This window comes from Rousettus aegyptiacus, unplaced genomic scaffold, assembly GCF_014176215.1.
Source record: "Rousettus aegyptiacus isolate mRouAeg1 unplaced genomic scaffold, mRouAeg1.p scaffold_m13_p_4, whole genome shotgun sequence".
Taxonomy (NCBI): domain Eukaryota; kingdom Metazoa; phylum Chordata; class Mammalia; order Chiroptera; family Pteropodidae; genus Rousettus; species Rousettus aegyptiacus.
In genome coordinates, this window is record NW_023416307.1 from 128,001,924 (window position 1) to 128,025,158 (window position 23,235).

Below are 23,235 nucleotides of genomic sequence, written 5' to 3' on the forward strand. Positions count from 1 at the left end.
ACTGGGGGAAGTGTACAGAGAAGCAAGAAGGGAAGAAAGAGAGTGGCAAGAACTAGACCACAGACTGCCTTGTGTGCTCAAAGAGTCTGAGCTTTATTAGAAAACTATGGGAAAAACAAAGACTTTTAGGCTGGGGAGTAACAAGATGAGATTCATGTTTAAGAAAGATCATTCTAGCAGCTAAGTGGAGGCATGGAAATCAATTAAGAGGCTACTGTAATAATCTATGAAAGAAGATGTGAGAACCTAAACCAAGCAGGTGGCAGTAGTTAACAAAGAGGAAGGCATTCATTAGATAATCAAGGAGGAAAAATTTACGGAACACAAGTTAAGGGAAAGAGAGAGGGTAGAATCTTGGGTTTCTGGCTTAAGGATTAGGGGACTAGTGTTGCTACTCCCAACACAGACTTCTTGATTTTGTTTTATGGGAGGTGGCCATAGAAAAGATAAAGAGTTTTATTCCGAACGTGTTGCTTGAAAAGATACCTGTGGAAAATCCAAGTGAATGAAAAAGTGAGTATAAAAACCTGGGGGTGAGCAGATAGAGCTGGACTGCAGATGCGGCCCTGAGAGGTGACAGAAGGTGACTGCTTAAAGTGAGAAGAACACTGGGCTGAGGACAGAGCTCAGGAGCACTGACATTTCTGGGTCAAACAGAGGAACAGGATTCTTAGCGGGAAGCTAAGAAGAAAGAGCCCATAAGGTAACATGGAAATCAGGAGAAAGCAACTTCACAGAGGCTGAAGAAGAGACTTTCAAAATGAAGGTCACTAGTGTTGGATGCCACTGAGAGGTCAAGAAAAAGAAAAATTACCCACTGGAATTGCCAATATGAAGCAACCTTATATCGTCAAATGATAACTTTTGCAAGTGTGATTTCAAAGAAATCCCAGACTATGGGATAGTCTCAAAGACTGTATGTACAAGAGTGATATGTAATTTAAAATATCTGTCAATATAAGACTAAAAGAACTTTCAATAAGCAAAAAAATCCTGAATGATAAGCCTTGTATCATAATATGAGCTTTTATTTTCTTAATGGCATATGAAATAATGAGCATTTTACAATCTTTGATGAAATATACTAAAAAGTTTCAATCAATCTAAACACCTATTGTATCGGGGTAGAAAGCAGAATAGATTTCTTGGAAAATTACAGTTAATTTTCTGACCATTTACATTTATCTCACCTCAGGTCTCATCTCGTTGCATTCTGCCTGCCTATCCCCCAAGACTTTTGTCTATCCTGGTTCCTCCATCCCTGCAAAGGGCCATTCTGTTTTCCCAGTTTCTACCTGTGTGGTTCATAAGCAATGTCAAGAGTTCAGTTAGCTCTTACTGTCACTTCTGCTTTAAGCGGCTTATGATCACTCTAACGAGAACTTTCCAGTGGCTCCTGGTATTCTTCCACAGTAAACTGCTCTGTGGCCACTGCTGAGGAAGTGGACTTACTGCGAAACAAAGGAACAGAAGCAGCAAGCGAGAAAAGTCAGGAGGGAGAGGACCGGATTTTGAAAGATTAGAGCCCTCCCAGGTGAAGAGGGACCAGAAGAGAGCAAGGAACTGAAAACCTATTTGAAGGAATAATGATGGAAAACATTCCTAACCTGAAGGAATCAGATGTACACCCAGGAAGTTCGGAAAGTACCAAACAAGATGAGTCCAAAGAGGCCCACACCAAGACATATCACAATTAAAATACCAAAGGTTAAATTCAAAGAGAGAATCTTAAAAGGATCAAGAGAAAAGCAATTAGTTACATACAAGGGATGCCTATAAGACTGTCAAACAATTTCTCAATGGAAACTTTACAGGCCAGTAGGGCTTGGCATGAAATATTCAACATGATGAAAACCCAGGACCTACAACAAGATTACTTTACCTAGCAAAGTTATCATTTAGAATAGGACAGAAAAAGAGCTTCTCAGGCATCAGGCAAGAAAAAGCTATAGGAGTTCATCACCACCAAGCCGGTATTACAGGAAATGTTGGAGGGACTTTTTTTATGAAAAGGAAAGAAATATATAACAAAAGTCTAAATAAAGAATGGTAATAACTACTCATCTATTAACGAGTACTTCAAATGAAAAAAAAATTAAATGTTCTAATCAAAAGATAGTGTGACTGAAAAATGGATAAGAAAATAAGACCCTTACATATGCTAACTCACTTCAGATTAAAAGACACATACGGATTAAAAGGGGATGAAGAAGATATTTCATGATGGACCTAGAGGGTAGTGTGCTGAGGGGAGTAAGTCAAATAGAAGAAGACAAACGCCATATGATTGAATGTATACATGGAATCTAAAGAACAAAACAAATAAACAAACAAACAAACTCACAGATACAGAGAACATTTTGAGGGCTACCAGATGGGAGGTAGGCTGGGGAGTTGGTGATAAAGGGGGAAGGGATTAAAAAGTAAAAATTGATAGTTACAAAACAGTAGCAGAGATAAAAAGTACAGCATAAAGAATATAGCCCATAATATAATAACCATGTATGGTGTCAGAGGGGCACTAGATTTATTGGGGTGATCACTCTGTGAGTTATACAGATGTCTAATCACTATGTTGTACACCTGAAACTAATATAGTACTGTATGCCAAATGAAAAATAAAAAATGATAATAAAAATAAGTTCATTGATATATTTTAGATACAGATGTTTCCTCTTGGTCTGTGCCTTCTCTTTCCATTTTCTTAGCCACAGGTTTTGAAGAGGTTTTAATATTACTAAATTTATTAATACAATTAATCAATTTCTCTTTAATAGTTAAATGTATTTGTATCCTGTCTTAAAATCTTTGCCTATACAGACCAAGGGCATGAAGACTTTCTCTTGAGGTCTTTTTGGGTAATTCTATCATTCCGACTTTTATGTTTAGGTCTATGATCTATGGTATGGTATAAGGCTGAGTTTGAAGATCACCGAGGACCATTTGTTCAAAAGACTGTGCCCACTGAATTAGGTTGGAACATTTGCTGAAAAATAAATGACCATATATATGAATTTACTTCTGGATTCTCTACTCTTTTGTCTTTCTATACATCAATACTATTCTGTCCTAGTTATTATAGTTTTATAGTAAGTCTTAAAATAGTAATGTAAATCCTCTGATTTTTTTCTTTTTCAGAATTGTTTTGGCTATTCTAGTCCCTTGTACTTCTTTATCGATATTGGAATCAGCTTGCCAATTTTCACAAAGAAAACGTGCTGGGATTTTGATTAAAATTTCAATCTCCATTTAGTGATAATGGAGATCTTAACAATATCAAATCTCCAATCCATGAACATGATACGTGTCTCCATTTATTCAGATGCTCTTTAATTTCTCTCAGCAATATTTGTAGCCCTTTCATTAAATTTATTCTCAAGTATTTTGTGTTTTTTGATGCTAATGCAAATGGTACTGTTATTTTAATTTTTTTTCATTGTGTTTATTGCTGGTATATAAAATAGTTGATTTATGTATATTGACCTTGTTGCTTGCCACTTCGCTAAATTCACTTATTAAGTATATTTTAGGGGTAAATTCCCTGGGATTTTCTATATAGACAATGATGTTGTCTGAGAATAGAGATAGTTTCACTTTTTGTTTCCAATAATTACTACCTTACTGCCTACTGCACTGGCTAGGATCTCCAGAACAATATCAAATAGAAGTGGTGAGTTAAAAAATCCTTCCCTTATATCTGATTTTAGAGCAAAAGTACTCAGTCTTTCACCATAAAATATAATGACAGCTGTAGGTCTTTTAGTAGATGCCCTTTATCAGATTGAGAAAGTACTTGTCTATTTCTAGTTTGCTGAGAGTTTTTAAAAATCTCATATGGTTGTTTAATTTTGTCGAATACGCATTCTGCATCTGTTGAGATGATCACATAATTTTTACCCTTTATTTTGTTAATGTGGTAGATTAAGAGCAAGAGAACTGAAATTCATATCAGAAAAGAAAAATTTAGTGTTTAAAAATTATGAATGATGAATTCACAATATATATTCATTTATAAATATAGAGGTAAATAACAAAAATTAAACTAAAACAATTGGTTGTTTCTGAGAAGCAGGCCTAGTTGGGAGTGGAAATTGGTATTTTTAAAACGTCTTTTAAGCAGTGACACTTTAAATATGAAAATTAACATATAATATTGCTATCAAAGTTTAAAAAAAATAAAAGTGGGTTCTAGGGAGACGTGACAATAAGGCTGGGGCCGATTGCTGTGTGCGAAGGCTGCGGGGCAAAGGTGTGGAGGAGAGGAACTCGGCTGTAGGCACAGGTTGTTTCAGTGGAGCACCCGGAAGATACTCCCTGTGCGGATGGATATATGTGGCAGTGAAGAGGTGGGAGCTGAAAATAACGGTTTAGAAATAAGCATCAGATAAAGGTTTTAAAGCCACAGGGTGGATAAGACTGAAGATACACAGTGAGAAAAGGGCCAAGGACAAAATTTTGAGGAAGACCAGCATGTATGGGGTGAGGAGAAGGATGCCAAGGAAGAGAAGGAGAAGAGAACCCGCAGGAAGGGCAGGAAGAAAACCAGCCAACTATGACACAGAAGTCAAGGGAGCAAAGTGTTTCATTCCTCCAATGCTGAATTCCGAAGATTTTGTGTGATCAACAAACATTCAAGCTACAGTTTCCTTTTATAGGTGTATCTCCCTAATTTCATGGAGGAATTTGGGAAATTGATAAAACCTTAAACAACATAAATGTAATGATGGAAAATAGAGAATATGCACATATTTTTTATGTTGCTATTTATGTGTTCTATTTCAGGAAACATCTGGAACAGAAAGTGTGAGGTAAAAAACTTTCAGTGCTTATCTTAACTGACGAAAGGGTTCAAGAAGAAAACGAACATAAATCATAGACACAGATAAAATTAGTTGAGTATCTATGTCATTTAGATAGGACATTTGAAGACTAGAAAGTGGAAAATTTGTAGAAAATGCCTAAATACTTTTTATTTAACAGAGTAAACAGGTGTGATGATTCAGCAGTAATGAGTCATTTAGAAATAATAAAACTATTAGTTTGCCTGGAAAACACAGGCACTCTCCGGTGGATGACTCAGTATGGAAAATGATCCCAAGAGAACAATGTAGCGGAACACAAAAACATATACCATAGAACTATTTGTAGGGAAAAAAAAGAGACCTGGATTTGCTGTATTCATTTCAAAAATAGTTGAGAAAATAAGTTAAGAAATCTCTTAGAAGGGAAGATATTTCTGCTGCTCAGAGAAATTGTATACATGAATATGAAAGAACAATTACAGCTTTAGGTTTAGGGCTAATGTCTTAAAGAGACTTAGAACATGTCAGCGGCAGGCCTGATTTGAGCATATGGGAACTAGGAAGTGCTTAAAAACTTACTTTTATTTTTACTCCAGTGGAGAAACAGGGGGAAACGCCAGGAGGGCGGGCAGTCAGGAGCTACTCATCCCAACTTCTGCGTCGGCACTGACCAAGCGAGCAAGTTGGTCAAGTCACTTCCCTCACTGAGATTTCACCTTCTCTTCTGGAAGAACAGGATGAAAGATGGCTCTGGGATCTAGGGAACATGAGAAAAGCAAAAATTGTTTTCTTGGTTTGAATTAGAAAACAGCTATATTTTATTTTGTATTATTTGATGTGGGAAGCACAGTGAACTGGCTATTAATTTTTAATGCATGTCATTTGCAAAGCTACTGATTTACCTGAGTACTGGCTCTGTAAGGAAAATCTAGGGGTTAAACTTTTACCATTTTATAATTTTAAAAAATTGTCCATTATATAATCCAAAACACCAATAATAGTTGTCTCTGCTGGTATTTTAAGTTTCTTTAATTCACATATTTCCTTATTCTTATTTTTGATATTATGTAAAAAAATCAAATCATATTCTATATATAAAAATCATTTGGAGAGTTTAGAAGAACATACATACAATATAGTTTAATAAACATTTGAGCACCACTATCAGCCAGATATTCTTCAAGATGAAGAAACTATGAATTCTATGATTTTGCCTCAAGCAACTTACAATGTAAATGGGCAGAGAAAGAGGATACTCAACCTTTATATCAAGAGAAGACATCCAAGAGAGGACTGCCAAGCCCAGTCCTGAAGAAGAATAGAAGTAGTTGGCTGCAAGAAGAAAGGGAAAATGCCTTGTGGACAAAGGGAGCGAGGCAGGAGGTGGCATGAATGTGTGAGGAGCTACCAGGAGTTTGGTATTATTCCAGAGTCAAGTTTGAAGAAAGGCTTCTATGAGCTACCGCTCAAGCGGGTGAGGCAGAGGCAACATAGCATCAGAGTCCCTGACAGGTTTCAAAGGGAGTAGGAGGGGACAAGGTCAGATTTCTACTGCAGGTGTGTCACTATGTCGCACTGTGGAGGACAGACTTAGAGAAACAAGATCAAAGCTAAGCAGACCAGGTAAAACGTTATAGAGTTCAGAAGAGAATCAGTAAGGCTATAAGGCTATAAATGAAGGCAACTCAGAGACTTACTTAAATGACTAATCCATGATCACGAATCTATGATTAAGATCTGAATTTCTTTGATCTTTAAATCCCGTGTTTTCTACATCTCTATAAGCACAAATTCTGGTCAAAGTTGACAAGAGATCTTAAATTTATTTTTAAGTCAATTATGAATTTTAAAAAATTCATTAATTTATATTAAGTACAAAAAATTTTCAGGGCTTTACAGAACAAAAGCAAAGCTCCTGTTTTTTAAGAATTTATGAGATAACAGAAATGAGACAAAAAAGAATAGACCAATTCATTCAACAGGTATTTAGTGAGGCCCTCCTCGCGGGCCCTGAAGGAGATCACATTTTAGTGACAGTTCCTTTCAGAACATAATTTTTCCATCCTCTTTTCCTTCCCTGACAAGTTCATTTTGGTACAAGTGAGCAGAGGCTATTTGGAGCCAAGTGGGCAATTCTAGAACACAACCAAGAATCTGGAGTAAAACGAACAGAAGCCTGGGTCAAGGGCACAGTTGCCTGAATGGGATGAGAACAGAAAAAAATCCCAAAGAATGGCATGGATGGCAAAAAGCTAGGCGAGGGGCCTGGAACTGTCTTCAATGCAGCTCGAATTTGACAGATCAAAGCTGTTGTTTTTTTAAACAACTATTTTAATATTTATAAAAGTAGTGACTGTAGAAATAAGACATGCTTGCTGAGAGAGGTGGGGGGAGGGAGAGAGCCCGCATAAGCACGAAAGAGAAACAAATATCACACCTAGAGATCAAACCTAGAGTATTATGTAACTATTTTTATAAATGTCCTTTTTGGCTTTAAATACACACATACATGGGGATTTTTGTGAACGTTTATCTTATAACAAAAGTGAGATTTAATTACAGTTTATTACCTTCTTTTTCCACTTTCCACAAGAATAAAAATCTACATCATATATCTTACATACAACATGTGGATATAGCAAATTTACTTATTCAATTATTAGGGTATATGATAAGTAAGGTGCAGAAAGGAAGCAAGGAGCAAGCAAATGATAAAAACTGACTTTAGCTATGGCAGCATTTTGAATACTCTAAAGGTGGAAAGAGGTAAGACATGTGAAAGCTCATGAGATTTTAGTGTTCCAGACATAAGATGAATAATGTCTGAATCTGGAATTCTTTGTGGATGAACAGGAATTTCCAAGGCAGGGGGAAAAAGACTGCAACTCAACACACACTAAAAATGAAGTAATTTCAAATCTTCACATCTGCAAAACAGATAGAATGTCCAAGGAAGCACTCAGACAACTAAAAACTGTGAGTGGACTGCCAGGGAAAAACCGAGTGCCATTCTAATGATAATCCATAACCACAGCTTTCCAAGGAAGTGAGAGAACTCCCCAAAGTTTGCTCTAACAGAAAGCTAACTGAGATTTTGTGAGAGGCCAGGTAGCCTTTAGGACTTTACGCATCTTCTCTCAGCCTCTGTAGTTTGGGTAGGTTCTGTGAGTTACAAACTGTGTCTGTCAGAGTTCCCTTGGAAGCTGCCAATACTAGGCATTTCCCACTGCAACCAGAAGAGCTCTGCTTTTATCTGTTTCATATATTAGATCCCCCAAAAATATTTTATTTGGAAAAACAAGGTTCCACAGGCTAAACAGTATTCTTAAAACGACAGGATTTTTATTTTTTTAAATGCCAGTTTTTTTCCTCATATACATAATTTTTTTTAACATTTTATTTTTTTTATTTTCCCCCTGCCCCCTCCCTTCGATGAGTCTATGTTTGTCCTTCCTGCTCATTTGTTGCTTTTAGGTTTATATCCCACATATATGATATCATGTGATTTCCAACCTTTTCTGTCTGACTTATTTCACTTAGTATGATTATTTCAAGGTCCATCCATGTTGTTGCAAATGGCAGTATTTCATCTCTTCTTATGACTGGGTAATATTCCATTGTACATATGTACCATGGCTTCTTTATACAGTCATCTATCGTAGGACACTTTGGTTGCTTCCATGTCCTGGACACTGTGAATAATGCTGCTATGAACATCAGTGTGCAAATATCTTTTTGAATATTAATTTTCAAGTCTTTGGGGTAAATACCCAGTAGAGGGATTGCTGGATCACATGGTAGGTCAATTATTAGTTTTTTTGAGGAACCTCCATACTGCTTTCCAAAGTGGCCGTACCAATTTGCAGACCCACCAGCAGTGTATGAGGATTCCTTTCGCTCTGCATCCTCTAAAACATTTGTTATTGCTTGTCTTGTTGATTATAGCTATTCTAACAGGTGTGAGACGGTATCTCATTGTGATAAAACCACATAATTTTTAAAAATATCATTCACTCTTCAGATTATTTGTTAATCACAAAGGTAAAAATGAAAATTTGTAATGGAAGGATCTGCAAGTCACCACCTTAACACCTTAAATTTTGCATCACTAACGGTGAGGTAATTAGATAATAGGTATCTCTCAATATGATGAAATATGAAGACTGAAGTATCATTTATGGAATTTTCTTGTCAAAAATATTTAGCTTTAGTCAATATTTTAGAGCTAATGTCCAATTGCAGGAAATAGAGAAATAAGTTAAACAACATCATGAGGAAAGAGAAATTTATGATATGGATCATTCTATAAGATAATTAGCCTGGTCTCTTCAATAAGATAGTATCACGAGGGATAAAGTATGTGTTTGGAGGCTGGTTAGGGCGATGGGGAGGAAAATGGAAGGAAAGCCAACAACAAAGGCTCAGAGGTAGAAGCATGTCTTGAATGTTTTAGCAAGAGTGAGGACAGCAGCGTGACTAGACTTGGACTTTTATTGAGGTAGGAAGCTACTGACGAATTTTGAACAGAAAAATGACATGATCAGACTTACTTTTTAACAAGATCATTCTGGCTGCTGCGATGAGAACAGACTACAGGGAACAAGAGCGGAAACAGGGAGACCAAAAGAGTGGAAAAAGGGGGCCAAATTTGCCTGGAATAGTCAAGGCAGAAGATGATGCTGGTTTGGATCTGGCACTAGCCCAGGGAAGGTGAGAAGTAGTTAGATTCTGGATATATGTTTCATTCTGAAATGAGCCAATGGGACTGATGTGTGTGTTTCGTGAAAAAGAGGGTGGTCAAGGATCAATACATCTAAGGGTTGGTTTTTAAAAATTGTCATTTTGTTTGTTTTTTTGCTTGAACAACGGGAAGAAGATAACTGATATTGAGACTGGGAAGACTGAAGGAAGAATAGATTTATTGGTGGGAGAGGAAGTGGTGGTGACAAGGTAGGTCAGTAGTTCAGTTTTGAATGCTACTGTTGACATGCCTGTTAGACATTTCGGTAAAAATGTGCAGAATACTGTTGGAGAATTGAGTCTGGACTTTAGGGGGGAGATTTAGGCTGACACAAATTTGAGTCAAATTTAAAGCCTTGAGACTAGATGAGATTACTGAAGGAGGGAAAACAAATAAAAGAGAAAGAAATATTTATTCTATAATAAATTTTATTCTATGAGAGTCTATAAAAATCTCTGTCTCTAAATAGGAATATGAAGAGAAACATCCACAGGCTGAGCCCTAGGGCATTCAAACATGTAGAGCAGTGCTGTCCCACGGAACCTCCTCCGATGATGAATATTTATATGTGTGTGCCATTCACTAGGTAGCCATTACCCACATGTGGCAATTGAGCACTTGAAATATGACAGCTGCAACTGAATAACTGAAAAGTTAATTTAAATAGCTACCTGTAGCTAGTGGCTATAGTGCTGCACAGTGCAGATCTAGAGTTTGGAGAAGTGAAGAGGAAACAGCAGAGAAGACTGAAAAGAAGTGAGCAGAGAGGGAGGAATTGTGAGACAATTCTCCATGGGTCTCATGTCTCTGCACACTGCAAGCGAGAAGGTCTAGCGACAGCCTTGGAAGACTTGGTAGTGTCTCCCTGCAAAGCAAGGGGTCACTGTCCAGTATAATAAAGATAATGCTTCCCTGGAACCAAGAGAAGGCATGTTTATTGCCCACTATAAAAGATTTGGGTCTTTAAGATAGGTTTCCTTTCCAGTAACACAATCGACTGTGTGTGCAGGTGTTATTCTGGCCCCCTTCACATTGTCTCAGAGATAACTGGAGCTCAGAGAACCATTACAAAAATACTGCTATTCTGGCTACTGCTACTGCTGTAAGTAATAAGCTATCTTTTGTCTCTAATCCAGAAGTCTATGTTTTCTACCACTATTCATGAAACTGTGGCAGGTTAACTTGTTAGCTTACAAACACAGTAAAATCTTAGATCCTTCATAGTTCCTGACAAGTATCTTAGAAGCCAAGTGAAGAATGTGTTTCAAGGAGAAGGGAGTGATCAATTTTGCTCCTGAATGTTAAGTCAAATAAGAACTGAGAAATAACAGATATGGACATGACTAGTAACTGGTAAGGGTGGTTTTAATGGAATTGTGGGGGCAGAAATCTGTCTTGCTTCAGTACAAAAAAAGAATGGGAAGAGAAAAAGAAACAGAACACAGACAACTCTTTCAAGAAGTTCTGCTGTAAAGTTTCAGTGAAATAAGGCAATAGTTAGAGGGGAAAGTGGTGTCAAGGAGGAATATTTTTAAGATGAGAAATAAAATCATATCTTCATATATAGACGATGATTTAGAAGAGAGGACAACTGATATGAGAAAGAATTGTGAAGCACTCTGATAGGTTAGTTTTCACAGGAACAGGACAGAAAGAACAGTATATAGATACCAGTGCAGGTAGTAGGTAGCGGGGACAGTGAAAGCTCTTTTTTTCCCTGTTTATTTTCTGAAGTAGGAGGCAAGGTTGAAAGCGAAGAGTGGGGAGGAGCTGGTGAACACGTGAAGAGGCTGAAGACATACAACAGTCATCTAGGGTCAGATGAAACAGAGTATGACTAGGGAAATCTAGTATGGTCGCAAGGCAACATTATGGGTCTACTTGAGGTTATGATGATTAACTGAATGCAAGCTCAACAGTATGGTTTCACAGGCATGGAAGAAGCAAAGAATTGGTTTTAATCAGCACTGTGGTTTAGCCACGCAAGGTTGCTGAAGTGAGAGAAAAGCAAAGCAACTGATGTACAAGGAGAGATGATAATGACTAATGATAGAATCCAAGTCTCTATATCAATCTTCCCACACCCTAACCCTTCCACTGAGCTCTGTGGGACTCATGGGTAGATACCAACAAATTCCCTTATCTTGAACCTCGTCTCTGAAAAGTTCAACTTCCTTTAACTTATTTAAACAGAAGCTGGGCTCTTCCCCTGAGAACACTGCTTTCCCTGTAGCCCTCTCAGATGATGACTCTTTTTCTCTTCTATACCCTTCAAACATGAAGCTTGGTAAGTGCCCTTCTTGTTCCTCACTGCTACTTCCCGTCCATTCTCCCTCTGTTCTCTTCAAAAATCTCCTGCTGTGAGTCGCATATCATTAGACCCTACCAACCACTACCCTTCTTTATTGCAATATATGTCTCACCAAGGTCATTCCCTTCCATTCTTTAATGATTTTAGCTTTGGCTGGCACTCCAACACTATTTCTATTATAATACTCATCGATTTCAACATCCAAATAGATAAATAATCCATCTGATATCCTGACCTCTTAGTTTCACCTTTTCTCCACAATGATAATTATGCTGACCTTGTTTTCTACCTTGTCTCAGATACTTTCTACCATGATCATACCATAATCCTTTAGAAAACTAAAAGTATATTTTAATAACCAGACATCTGAAAGAGTATCATTTACCAGAAATTTACTGGTGAGTCCAGAGGAAGACCACCCCTCTGTAGGCCTCCACGGGCAGAGTCAAGGGAATGGTCACGTATCAGGCATAAAATCACTGTTTGCAGGAATTCGTGCTACCATCATCTACCATCATCGAGAGATGAGAGAGAACAAGGGGAGAACTAGGCATGCTTCCTCTTTGAGGCCTCTTAGCTTGGGCTTATACTCCTTATATGGGGGAGGGGTACGTGTGTGAAGGGCCAGAGTAGAGGCAGAGGTATGTGGCTATGTCGACTGATCCTTCTTGTACTGGGCTTTGCTCTTAAAGGGAAGATCAATATTGTTACACTATCATTTTTAAAGTATTTATATACTGGGTATTGTGCACAACACTTAAATGCATTATTTAATTTAATTCTTATGCCCACACTGAGGTTAGTGTTCTCTCTATTTTACAGATAAGGAAACTAGGACTAAGAGAAGTTTTAAAAAACTTGCTCATATTACACACTTAGAAGTGGAAAAACTGATTTGAGCCCAAGTAACATCAAAACCGCTCAGTCCTACACCATGTCTGTATCAAGGCTAAAGTAGCTGGAGTAAGTCAGTCCCTGCCATAAACTCATATTTCTCAACTTCTAGGGAAGGAACTGTCTCAAACTTTAGTAGGCTAAGAAAAAGAAAGGATGGACAGATAGAAGGAAGGAAAAAATAAAGATAAGAAATCCATAAAATGTTGAAGTCACTGTAGTAACCTGGGTAGAAAGAATAAAAAAAAATTTTTTTTAACCCTAATCATGTTTTTCAGAAAACTTAATAAATTTGGTAGTGAATGATAAAATTGTAACATATAAATAGCTATATAAAAGAAAATCTTCTAACATAAAGCTAATGGAGTAAAATTTAAAGTTATACTCTTAAAAACATATCAATGCTACCTATCTGAAATTTCAGACTATAAGTATATTACTAAACTTTATAAGCATTATTAAGACAATGAGCTTTTCAACAATAAAAATGACTGGGACATAATTTTAAAAGCATATTCACAAATGGCATAATATCCAAAAATAGAATTATATACAAGACATGACATAAGGCTAAGCATAAAGCGTATTATTACTTTTTTTTTTTTTAGAGCAAGTGACTTCTGAGAGTAAATCAACAGGAGGGAAATGGAAAATGCAGATGACTCTAAATGTAGAAGTGCTCCAAAAGTCAAGACAAGAAAATAAAGTTAATGAAAGAGTGGAATGTGCGATTTGATTTGGAGAACATACATAAACACAAAGATTCAGTGCAAAGATTCTCTGAACAGAAGAAACTTGGAAATAATTTCCATTTACTTACAAAGCATTCAGCGTTTATAGCACTGCTATAATTTCTCAGAAAGGGGGATGAGGGGATTCAGGCGGCAGTGTGGTGGATTAAGGAAGCAGAAACAGAGATGAATCAAAAAGCCACTGCAATTTACTCATGCTTGTATCTCCAACATGTAGCTAGTCCACAGTATAAAATAGAAATTCAACAATATTTTCTTAATTCATGAACTGTCAGATGCTGTGGAGCACCAAAAATTCAACTAGGGTAGGGGAACAGGGCAAAAGCCCCATGGAAATATCTCCAGGTAAGAAGGAAATGCAGACTCTTTTGAGCTGACAACCTTCAAGGTTTTCATGTGTCCCTCTAGGTCTCACAGGTGTCCCTCAACGGGACCTACTGCTTCCTTATTTCTTAGTTTCCATCCTGGACACAGCTCTGGTATCTTATTTCTTGGCCTTGCTGATCCCCTCTAATCAATCTTGACATATCTTAAATGAAATCTTATCACAATTAAGATCACTAATTCATTTTTGCACTGATCCAGAGAATCTCTGAGCTTACGCATTGGAAGAGCACATGAAGCGTTTGTCTGTGTGTTTATAAGACAATTTCAAGCAAAAGGTTGTAGGCCTGTTGGCTCAAGAGTAGTACCTAACTAAACGAAACAACCCTTGGGTCACAACTCTGAATCGCCATCTCTAGTAGTGCTGTGGCCATAATTTTGGCAGAAAAATTTTCATTCAATATCATGACAGACATGTCAGGGGAGGTAGGGGAAGCTGGGGAAGAGGATGCTTGAGATCAGACAAGAAAGCAGAGGCGAGAGCAAGGTTCAATTGCAAGTAGTCAAAGGAGAGACACGATGGAGGTCCAAACCAAAAGGCCAGAAGCAGGTATGATGATTGAGCAAATCTGAAAGCCAGAGAGTTGAGAATAAACAGAGAGCTATCTGCTGTAACAGAACAAGTGAGGTTGTTCATGACTTGCTTTTTATTTGATCATGTATGTGGCATATCAGACTGAGCTGCTGGGTCCACGCTTAGAGGCTGAGCAGCCACCAAGCCTGTCTTACTAACCTATGGCTGTCATTCAGTCTCAACTACTCTGAGGAGTATGAGGCAAACTCTGTGACTCTCTCGACATTCATTTACCTGACATTCTACACGTGAGACTGAGGGATCCTTATATTCTGCAGATGAGGCTCAGTGAGGGTTTATTCGTTATTTATTTACTTACAGATAGACAACCTGAGAGCCTGCTACATACACACAAGAGTACCTTACCGGGGCAACAGAACTTTTTACAAGGTACCTTGTTAGGTATTTGAAAACCCATAAAAGTGGAAGGGTCATCTTCCATATTTGCAGTCCATACCCAGAATATAAATTTACTCAGTAAGGTACATCAATCCTATCTCCAAAATTTTAATTTTTACTTTTCATTACCTCCACTGTTAGAATCCTGGCCGAAATTATCATCCTCTATCCCATACTGTCTGTCACTGCTTTCTAACTAGTCTCTGTTTCCACTCTTGCCTCTACAAACTCCAGTCATTCTCCAAACAGTACAATAAGAGTAATATAGATCAGTGAATTTATGATCTAATAATGATCTCTGGTTTCAGATGCTCTCACCCAATTTTAAACAAAATCTAAACTTCTATACCTAATAAAGCTCCAGAATTTGCCTCCCGTCTCCCTGATCTTGTGCTGCCTGCCCCTGGCCTTTTTTTGGTTCTTCCAACAGCTGCCTCCTCCTCTCCCTTGACCAAAGCCCTATCTCATTACTCTCTACCCCATTGTGTGCAAAGCACTTATCAGTACTTGAAATTGATTTATTGTTTAAACATTTACTATATTTATCACTGCAATAGAATGTACACTCTATGAAGGCAAGGACTGTGTCTGCCTTGTTCACCACTGTATCTCAACATCCAAACAATGCCTGGCATAGAGGAAACATTTAATAAAGGGAAGGAAGAAGGGAGGGAGATAATTTGCTAATATTGGCTAGGATCTGGAATAGGAAAAAAGTCATTTTTAAAAACTAGTTTAAGGAGGTAATGACTAACTCCCTCTATGATGAACTAGTACTCTTAGGCATTTCTAATAACAGCTCAATCAGCATTTTACCTGATGAAAAGGTTTAGCATACATATACTTTGAACTTAAGATCAGCCCCTCTGGCTCCCGTTGCAAATGCCCTAGTACTGAGAGGCAAAGTACAGAAGATAATGTACTAGAACTACACGACCCAGCACTCCCTCCAACAGAAAGACTACCAACGAGAGGCTTATAGGCTTATACTACATCTAGGCAAGTTCTTTTATACAAGTCTACTCATCAAACAATCCTCTAGCTCACCAGTAAGGGCAACCCTGCACCACCCTTGATCTCCAAATTTAGCTTACCTATGTCCAAATCCCTGGAGAATGCACTCCTGCATAGGCATTTAGTTACCAAAGCACCTTAGAACATTTTGTCAGCTAGGCCTTGGTCCTTTAGGAAAATCGACACACCCATACTGATAAACAAAGACCATTAACAGCTTCTGCTAGTAGTAGTCACACGGTACACCTACCCCTAGTGGTGTATGCATGCCCCTGCTTATCTGTGCTATGCATAAGGGCTCAAGACAAACCAAACCCTACTATGTGAGAGCTGGAGAACTAGGACATTTGAACATCAGTGGTAACCAAGCTATGCGAGATGAAAGTAACTTAATGGAGATCCCCAGTCTGGTTTGTCTAAATAGACTTATCATTGTAGCCGGCTATTAAAGGGAAACAGATTTTGGCCCAAGGTATCTCTCTATATCTTAACAGATATTATAGTACAGATCTTACGAAAAATTTTGGTTATATTCCTAAAGTTTGTCATTTACTTCATTTCACCTCCTAAAATCCTCATTCTTGATAAGTGGGAATCATCTGTAAAGATTATCAGAGAAATGAAGCTGCCTAGGGCTACAGAATAGTTCATGTTGTAAACTGACCCAATCTTTCTTTTCTATTACCCTATTACCGTCTTGCAGGGGGTGGGCAGGCTGTACATATTTTATACTTAAAATCACCTATTTTTTTTTTTTTCAGAACTCAGAGCACCAATTAATTTAATTTCAAAAAGTCTTTTCTCTTGTATACTGGTCAAATATGGTTGGGACACTAACTCAAGCAAGGTAGGTCAATCATATTTTCTCTCCTGGGGGTTTGAAATTGAAGCAATGAAACATTGTCAATTAGCTGAGAGCTCTATATCTTAAAGATCCTACAGATTTCACGGTTGAGGTCATTGACTTTGACAAGCAACAGGGCAGCAGAAGCTGGTATTAAGAAAATAGAGCCAGCATAATACAGAGGGGGAGGGGGGAAGGAGCATGTTCCGTTTCCATGATGGCTAGCTGCACTTAATAAAATCAAAGTGACCTGATGTGCTCTCTACATATTTTTATCATAAACAACTTTTTTGCTTTTATATTTTTAAGGGGATGTTTATTCCTTAAAACCAAAACATTTCTAGGACATGCAAACATACATCTTCCTTAATGTTCTGTTTTTCTTTCACCCCCTTCCCTCTCTCCATTTTATCTGTACCCAAAACACCATCATATGTAATGTACACTTACCACGATATTTTAGCTGGCTAGAATCTTTCAGTCTACAATGCTGATCAGTGTTTCCCAATCTTTTCTGACTAATAAACCTTTTTAAAAGTAATAATGCAAAACTCCTTAGGAATATTTAAAATCATTAAAAATTTTTTTGTATGATACATGATAAAGCAATTTTAATTAAAAATATTTTATTTTAGGTCAGCATATTAGTAAAGATTTAATATAAGGTTAATGTGGCAAAGTCTTTAATTAAACTGATAATATTTAAAAACAAATTTTGACTTCTATTTACAGTCGATGAACTGTTTTATCATGTAAAGAAAATGTTTAAGTTGTTAGAAAATGAACAGATGGATTTACAACTGTATTCCATTAGAAGATGGACATAGCACCAAATGTATATTGAAATGCAGGCTGAAGTTTCGGTTATAGCATCCAAAATAAGCAAAGTGCTTTTATAACCTTGATAAATGGAATTCTCACAGTTTGAGCTTATAAAAATCAACTGCTTATTTTGGTAATTTGGAGTTTTAGTTTTTAAATGTTAAGAAAGGATAAATGCTTTCATACTGCTCTTGGGGAGAAGTTCTTAGCAAACAATATTGTAGATCTTTATTATTAATAAATGAAAACTCAAATTAAGAATAACCCTATATTTTTTCTTCTGCATATTTTCAAGTGTTTCAATCTTTCCTTTTCAGAATTTTAAATACCTAAAACAGAGTATAATCAATTGTAATATAACAAACATCCAGCTGTCTACAAACCAGCTGTATAGTAAGTCGAAAATAAATTATTTTTAGAACAAACCATTCTTACTTAATACCATGTGGAATCTTTCAATTGACAATCCATTTCAGAAATGAAAGTGTCTTAATCTGAGTAGGCCCCTTCTATATTTCATGAAATTCAACAGAGTAACATGACCTTGCTATTTGTATTTGGTGAACCAATCTGAAATTATCCCTCTAGAGTTGAAAACAGTAAGCAACAAATGTCATTACATGCATGTATGATTACATGTGTAACTTTAAACATAAGGTGCGCCTGTCTAAAGTTTCTATATTTACAATGATTTTTTTAAAAAATCACTTTTTTATTTTGAAGTCACTATAGATTTCCAGAACTGCAAAGACAGTATAAAGAGAATTCCCTTATAGCCTTTACTCAACTTTCTTTAATCGTGTAGCTTTTAAAGCATTATAGACATCTTGATGTTTCATATTTTGATTATATGAATGCAACTTATGAATTTCATAAAGAGCATCTTGAAATAGTTTTGCAAAATTATCATTTTACATGCTCTTCATTAACGGATATTTTGACATGTGCTTCACAAACATTCCATTTTTAACTAAAAATCCATAAAGAGTACAAAATAAACTATACTTACTACTAAGGACAATTAAAAACAGTGTAATGCTCCTCATTTTACAAGGCCTGCATTACCCTGATAACAAAACTAGACAAGGACACTACAAGAAAAAACAATTACAGGCCAATATCCCTGATGAACACAGATGAAAAAGTCCTTAACAAAGTAGTATCAACTATACAGTAAAAGGCATATGATCAAATGGAATTAATTCCAGGAATGCAAAGATGGTTCAATGTCCACAAATCAATTAATGTGATGCACCACATTAACAATATGAGGGATAAAATGACATATGATCATCTTAATAGATGCAGAAAAAGCATTTGACAAAATTCAACATCCATTCATGATAAAAACTCTGAAAAAGTGGGTATAGAGGGAATGTACCTCAACATAATAAGGGCCATATATGACAAGCCCACAGTTAATATCATACTCAATGGTGAAAAGCTGAAAGCTTCTCATTTAAGATCAGGAACAGGACAAAGATGCCTACTCTAGCAGAGTATTGGAAGTCCTAACCAGAGCAATTAGGCAAGAAAAAGAAATAAGGAATGCAAATTAAAAAGGAACAAGTAAAACTATCTTTATTTGTGGGTGACATGTTATATATAGAAAACACTAAAGACTCCACCAAAACCTGTCAGAACAAAAAAAAATCAGTTAAGTTGCAGGATATAAGATCAATATACAAAAATCAGCTGCATTTCTATACACTAATAACAAACTATCAGAAAGAAATGAAGAAAACAATCCCATTCACAATTGCATCAAAAAAATAAAATACCTAGGAAGAAATTTAACCAAGGAGGTAAAAGACCTGTACACTGAAGATGATGTATCACTGAAGAAAGAACCTGAAGAATAAATGGGAAGATACTCTGTGCTCACGGATTGGAGAAATTAGTATTGTTAAAGTGTTCATACTACCCAAAGCAATCTACAGAGTCAGTGCAATCCCTATCAAAATTTCAATAGCAATTTTCACAGAATTAGAATAAACAATTTTAAAATTCGTATGGAACCCCAAAACAATGTGACTAGCCAAAGCAATCTTTAGAAGAACAAAGCTGGAAGCATCATGCTGATTTCAATCTATATTGCAGTATGGTATTGGAATAAAACCAGCCACACAAATCAACTGAATAGAGCCCATAAATAAATCCATGCATATGTGGTCAATTAATTTATGACAAATGAACCAGGAACATTCAATGGGGAAAAGACAGTCTCTTCATTAAACGGTGTTGGGAATATTAAGACAGACACACCCACACAAAAATCAAACTGTACCAGTATTTGACACCATAAACACAAATTAACTCGAAACAGATTAAAGACTTGAATGTAAAACCTGAAACCATAAAACCCCTAGAAGAAAACATAGGTAGTAAGCTCCTTGACAATGGTTTTGGCAATGATTTTTGTGGATATGACATCGAATTTCCTGCAAAGACAACAAAAAGAAAAAATAAACAAGTGGGACTATATCAAACTAAAAAGCTTTGTATAGCAAAAAAAAAAAAAAAAAAATCAACAAAATGAAAAGGCAACCTACGGAATGGGAGGAAGTACTTGCAAATCATATATCTGATAAGGGATTAGTATCCAAAATATACAGAGAACACTAACAAAGCAATAGCAAAAAAAATAAATAAATAATCTGATTGAAAATGAGCAGAGGATCTTAACACACATTTTTCCAATGAAAATATACAGATGACTAATAGGTACATGAAAAGGTGCTCAATTTCACTAATTATCAGGGAAATTCAAATCAAAACCACAGTGAAATATCACCCACACCCATTTGGATGGCTACCATCAAACAATGAGATAAGTGCTGGTGAGGACGTGGAGAAAAGGGAGCCCTTGTGCACTGCTGGTTTGGCCACTGTGGAAAACGGTATGGAGGTTCCTCGAAGAGTTAAAAACAGATCACATAATAAGGCGATTCTGCTTCTGGGTATTTATACAAAGGAAATGAAAGCACTAACTTGAAAAGATATCTGCACCCTATCACTGCAGCACTATTTACAATATCCAAGACATGGAAACAACCTATTGTCTATCAACAGATAAAGAGGTAAAGAAAATGAGATATATATATACACATACAATGGGATATTATACAGCCATCAAGAATAGAAATCCTACCATTTGCAACAATGTGGGATGGACCCCGAGGGCATCATGCTAAGTGAAATAAGTCAGAGAAAGAAAAACACTGTAAGGTCTCACTTATACATGGAATAAGAAAAAAAAAAAAAAAGGAACTCATAGATACAGACTGGTGGATGCCAGAGGCAGGGGGTTGGAGGTGTGCAAAATGGGTGAAGGTGGTCAAAAGGTACAAACTTTCAATTATAAAATAAGTCCTGGAGATGTAATGTACAGCACAATGACTATAGCTAATAACACTTGATTGTATATTTGAAAGTTGCTATGAGAATAGATTTTAAAAGCTCTCGTCAAAAAAAAATTGTAACTCTGTGGTGATGGATATTAACTAGACTACTGTGGGAATCATTGCATCATAATATATATTGGATTATTCCTCTGTACACATGAAACTAATACATCGACTTTATCGCAATAAAAAAATAAAAACACTATAATGGTCAAAAATCACCAAAGCATATGCTAAAATGATGAGTGGAGGTCTCGATCACATTTAATCAATATCTCCTAACCATTGTTCACATAACATCACTCAAATTATTGTTTTTAAATGGGAAAAATATTTAAATGATTATTAATTTCCAAAAGGCAGTTAATACAGAAACTATAATTACCTTCAGTGATATGAACTGACTCTAAGATCAATTTATACACTAACTCAAAAATTTCAAGAATTAAGGAAACTTTGAAGGAGGGTAGGCAAAGACAAATAACAATATTTTTCCCTTAAACTGAGCAATGGGTAACAAATATTCATTGTACTGCTGTGCATTATACCTTACATATGTTTTATAAATACTGTGTTATAGGCATTTAATATTTAATTTTTGAAAAAATAAAGAAAGAAGACCTTGCCAAGAATCATAACGTATTATAAAGTTATAGTAATTAAAAGTATATTAATGGCACAGAAACAAAGATCAATGAGACTAGGGTCCTAAAACCAACCTATGCATATGAGAATTTAACTGATTATTCAACACGCCACTTATAAAAATTTTCCAAATGGCTAGCCAACTGAACAAGATTCTTCCCTTATAATACTGAAAAAATAAATTCCAGATTAACTCAAGACTTAAATTTTATATAAAACCATAAGAAAATGTCAGATTCTATGTTTATATTTTCAGAGCAGGAAAGATATCCATTAAATGTTAGTTTAAAAAAAAGTCAGGGAGAAGACTCCAACAGATTGAAGGAAATGTGTCATTTTTATAATAATTATAACACAACTCCTACAAAGAAATGAAACAAGTGTTTTTTATGTCATATATGACAGAAAAATGGAAAACAAGAGTACTTAAACCAAACTTAACTTTTTTCTTATGCAAAAGTAGTTGAGGGCTGGAGCAGCAGCTCACAAAATGATGAGACCCAGGCTTTCTGGCTCACTGAGCCACTACCATGGTCCTCGTAGTCTAAGATGGCTCACTCAGTCTTGGGGGTTGGGGTGAGAGGAACACCCAGAGTCCCAAGAGCTCTGGGAAGCAGAGTTTGAATGGGAAGAGAGATCGAGAGTACTGGGAAAAATGAACTTTAGCAAAGACCTGAGGGAGGTGCGGGAGGCAGCTTAGGTATTGCAGGAAAGCCAAGGTCCTGGGTCAGGAACGTAGCTGGTTTGTTAGAGGAAGAACAAGATACCCTTTGTGACTGGGGCAAAGTAAACACAGGGGAGAGCAGTAGAAGATGATGTCAGAGGTAAAAGGGGTCTTAGACTATGGAACACTTTGTAGGTCAGTATAAAACTTCTGAACTGAGAGCTTAATTTTAACAGGGTCCCTCGAGCTGCCATGCTGAGAACAGGCTCTAGGAGAGCAAGGACAACAGAAGACAGAGGCTGTGGTAATAATCCAGGTGAGATATAATGGTGGTTTGGGCATCATTTAAAATTGGAAGTTGTACCTTTTGATCACCTTCACCTGTTTTGCACATCTCCCACTTCTGCTTCTAGCAACCACCAGTCTGTTTTCTGTGTCTGTTTTTGTTGTTGTTGTTTGTTTGTTTGTTTTTCCAGAATCTGGATATAAGCGGGTAGAAATAGTGGGATGTGACCAATTCTAGATACATTCTGAAGGTAGAGCTAATAGCGTTTGCTGATAGACTGAATGTGGGATGAAAGAGAAAGAAGAAAATGAAAGATAACTACAAGGCTTTTGGCTTGGACTGCAGGAGAAATGGAGCTACTATTTACTGAGATGAGACAGGCTGTGCAAAGAGCAGATTTTGGACAGGAAAATCAGTTCAGTTTTGAGATGTCTGTTAGATATCCAAATGGAGATGTCAAGTAGGCACTCTGATATCAGATTATGAGATTCAGGAAGACAGGTCTAACTTAAGAGATAAAATTTGGTAGTTGTCAGTGTATAGGTGTTGTTGTTTAAATGGTAAAGTCACAAAACTGAGTGAAACACCAAGGAAATAGGGTTGATAAGGAAAACAGAGATCTGAGGAGTAAGCAGCGCTCCAACTTTGGAGGTCAGGGAAATAAGGAACTAGCAACAAGACTAAGGAAGAACCTCCAGT

The 23,235-nt window shown here is 36.6% G+C and overlaps 1 protein-coding gene across 4 annotated transcripts in view; it reads right to left on the minus strand.

The window, feature by feature from the left end:
- Window positions 1-23,235, minus strand: part of PPP2R3A (protein phosphatase 2 regulatory subunit B''alpha) — a 151,377-nt gene that overhangs the window by 119,198 nt on the left and 8,944 nt on the right. For 3 of the 4 annotated variants that reach the window (XM_016140354.2, XM_016140355.2, XM_036219783.1), the window contains exon 2: window positions 5,382-5,559. The exons of the other annotated variant lie outside the window; for it this stretch is intronic. The gene's annotated coding sequence lies outside the window, so the exon portion shown is untranslated. The remainder of the gene's footprint in view (window positions 1-5,381; window positions 5,560-23,235) is intronic. 4 annotated transcript variants of the gene reach the window in all.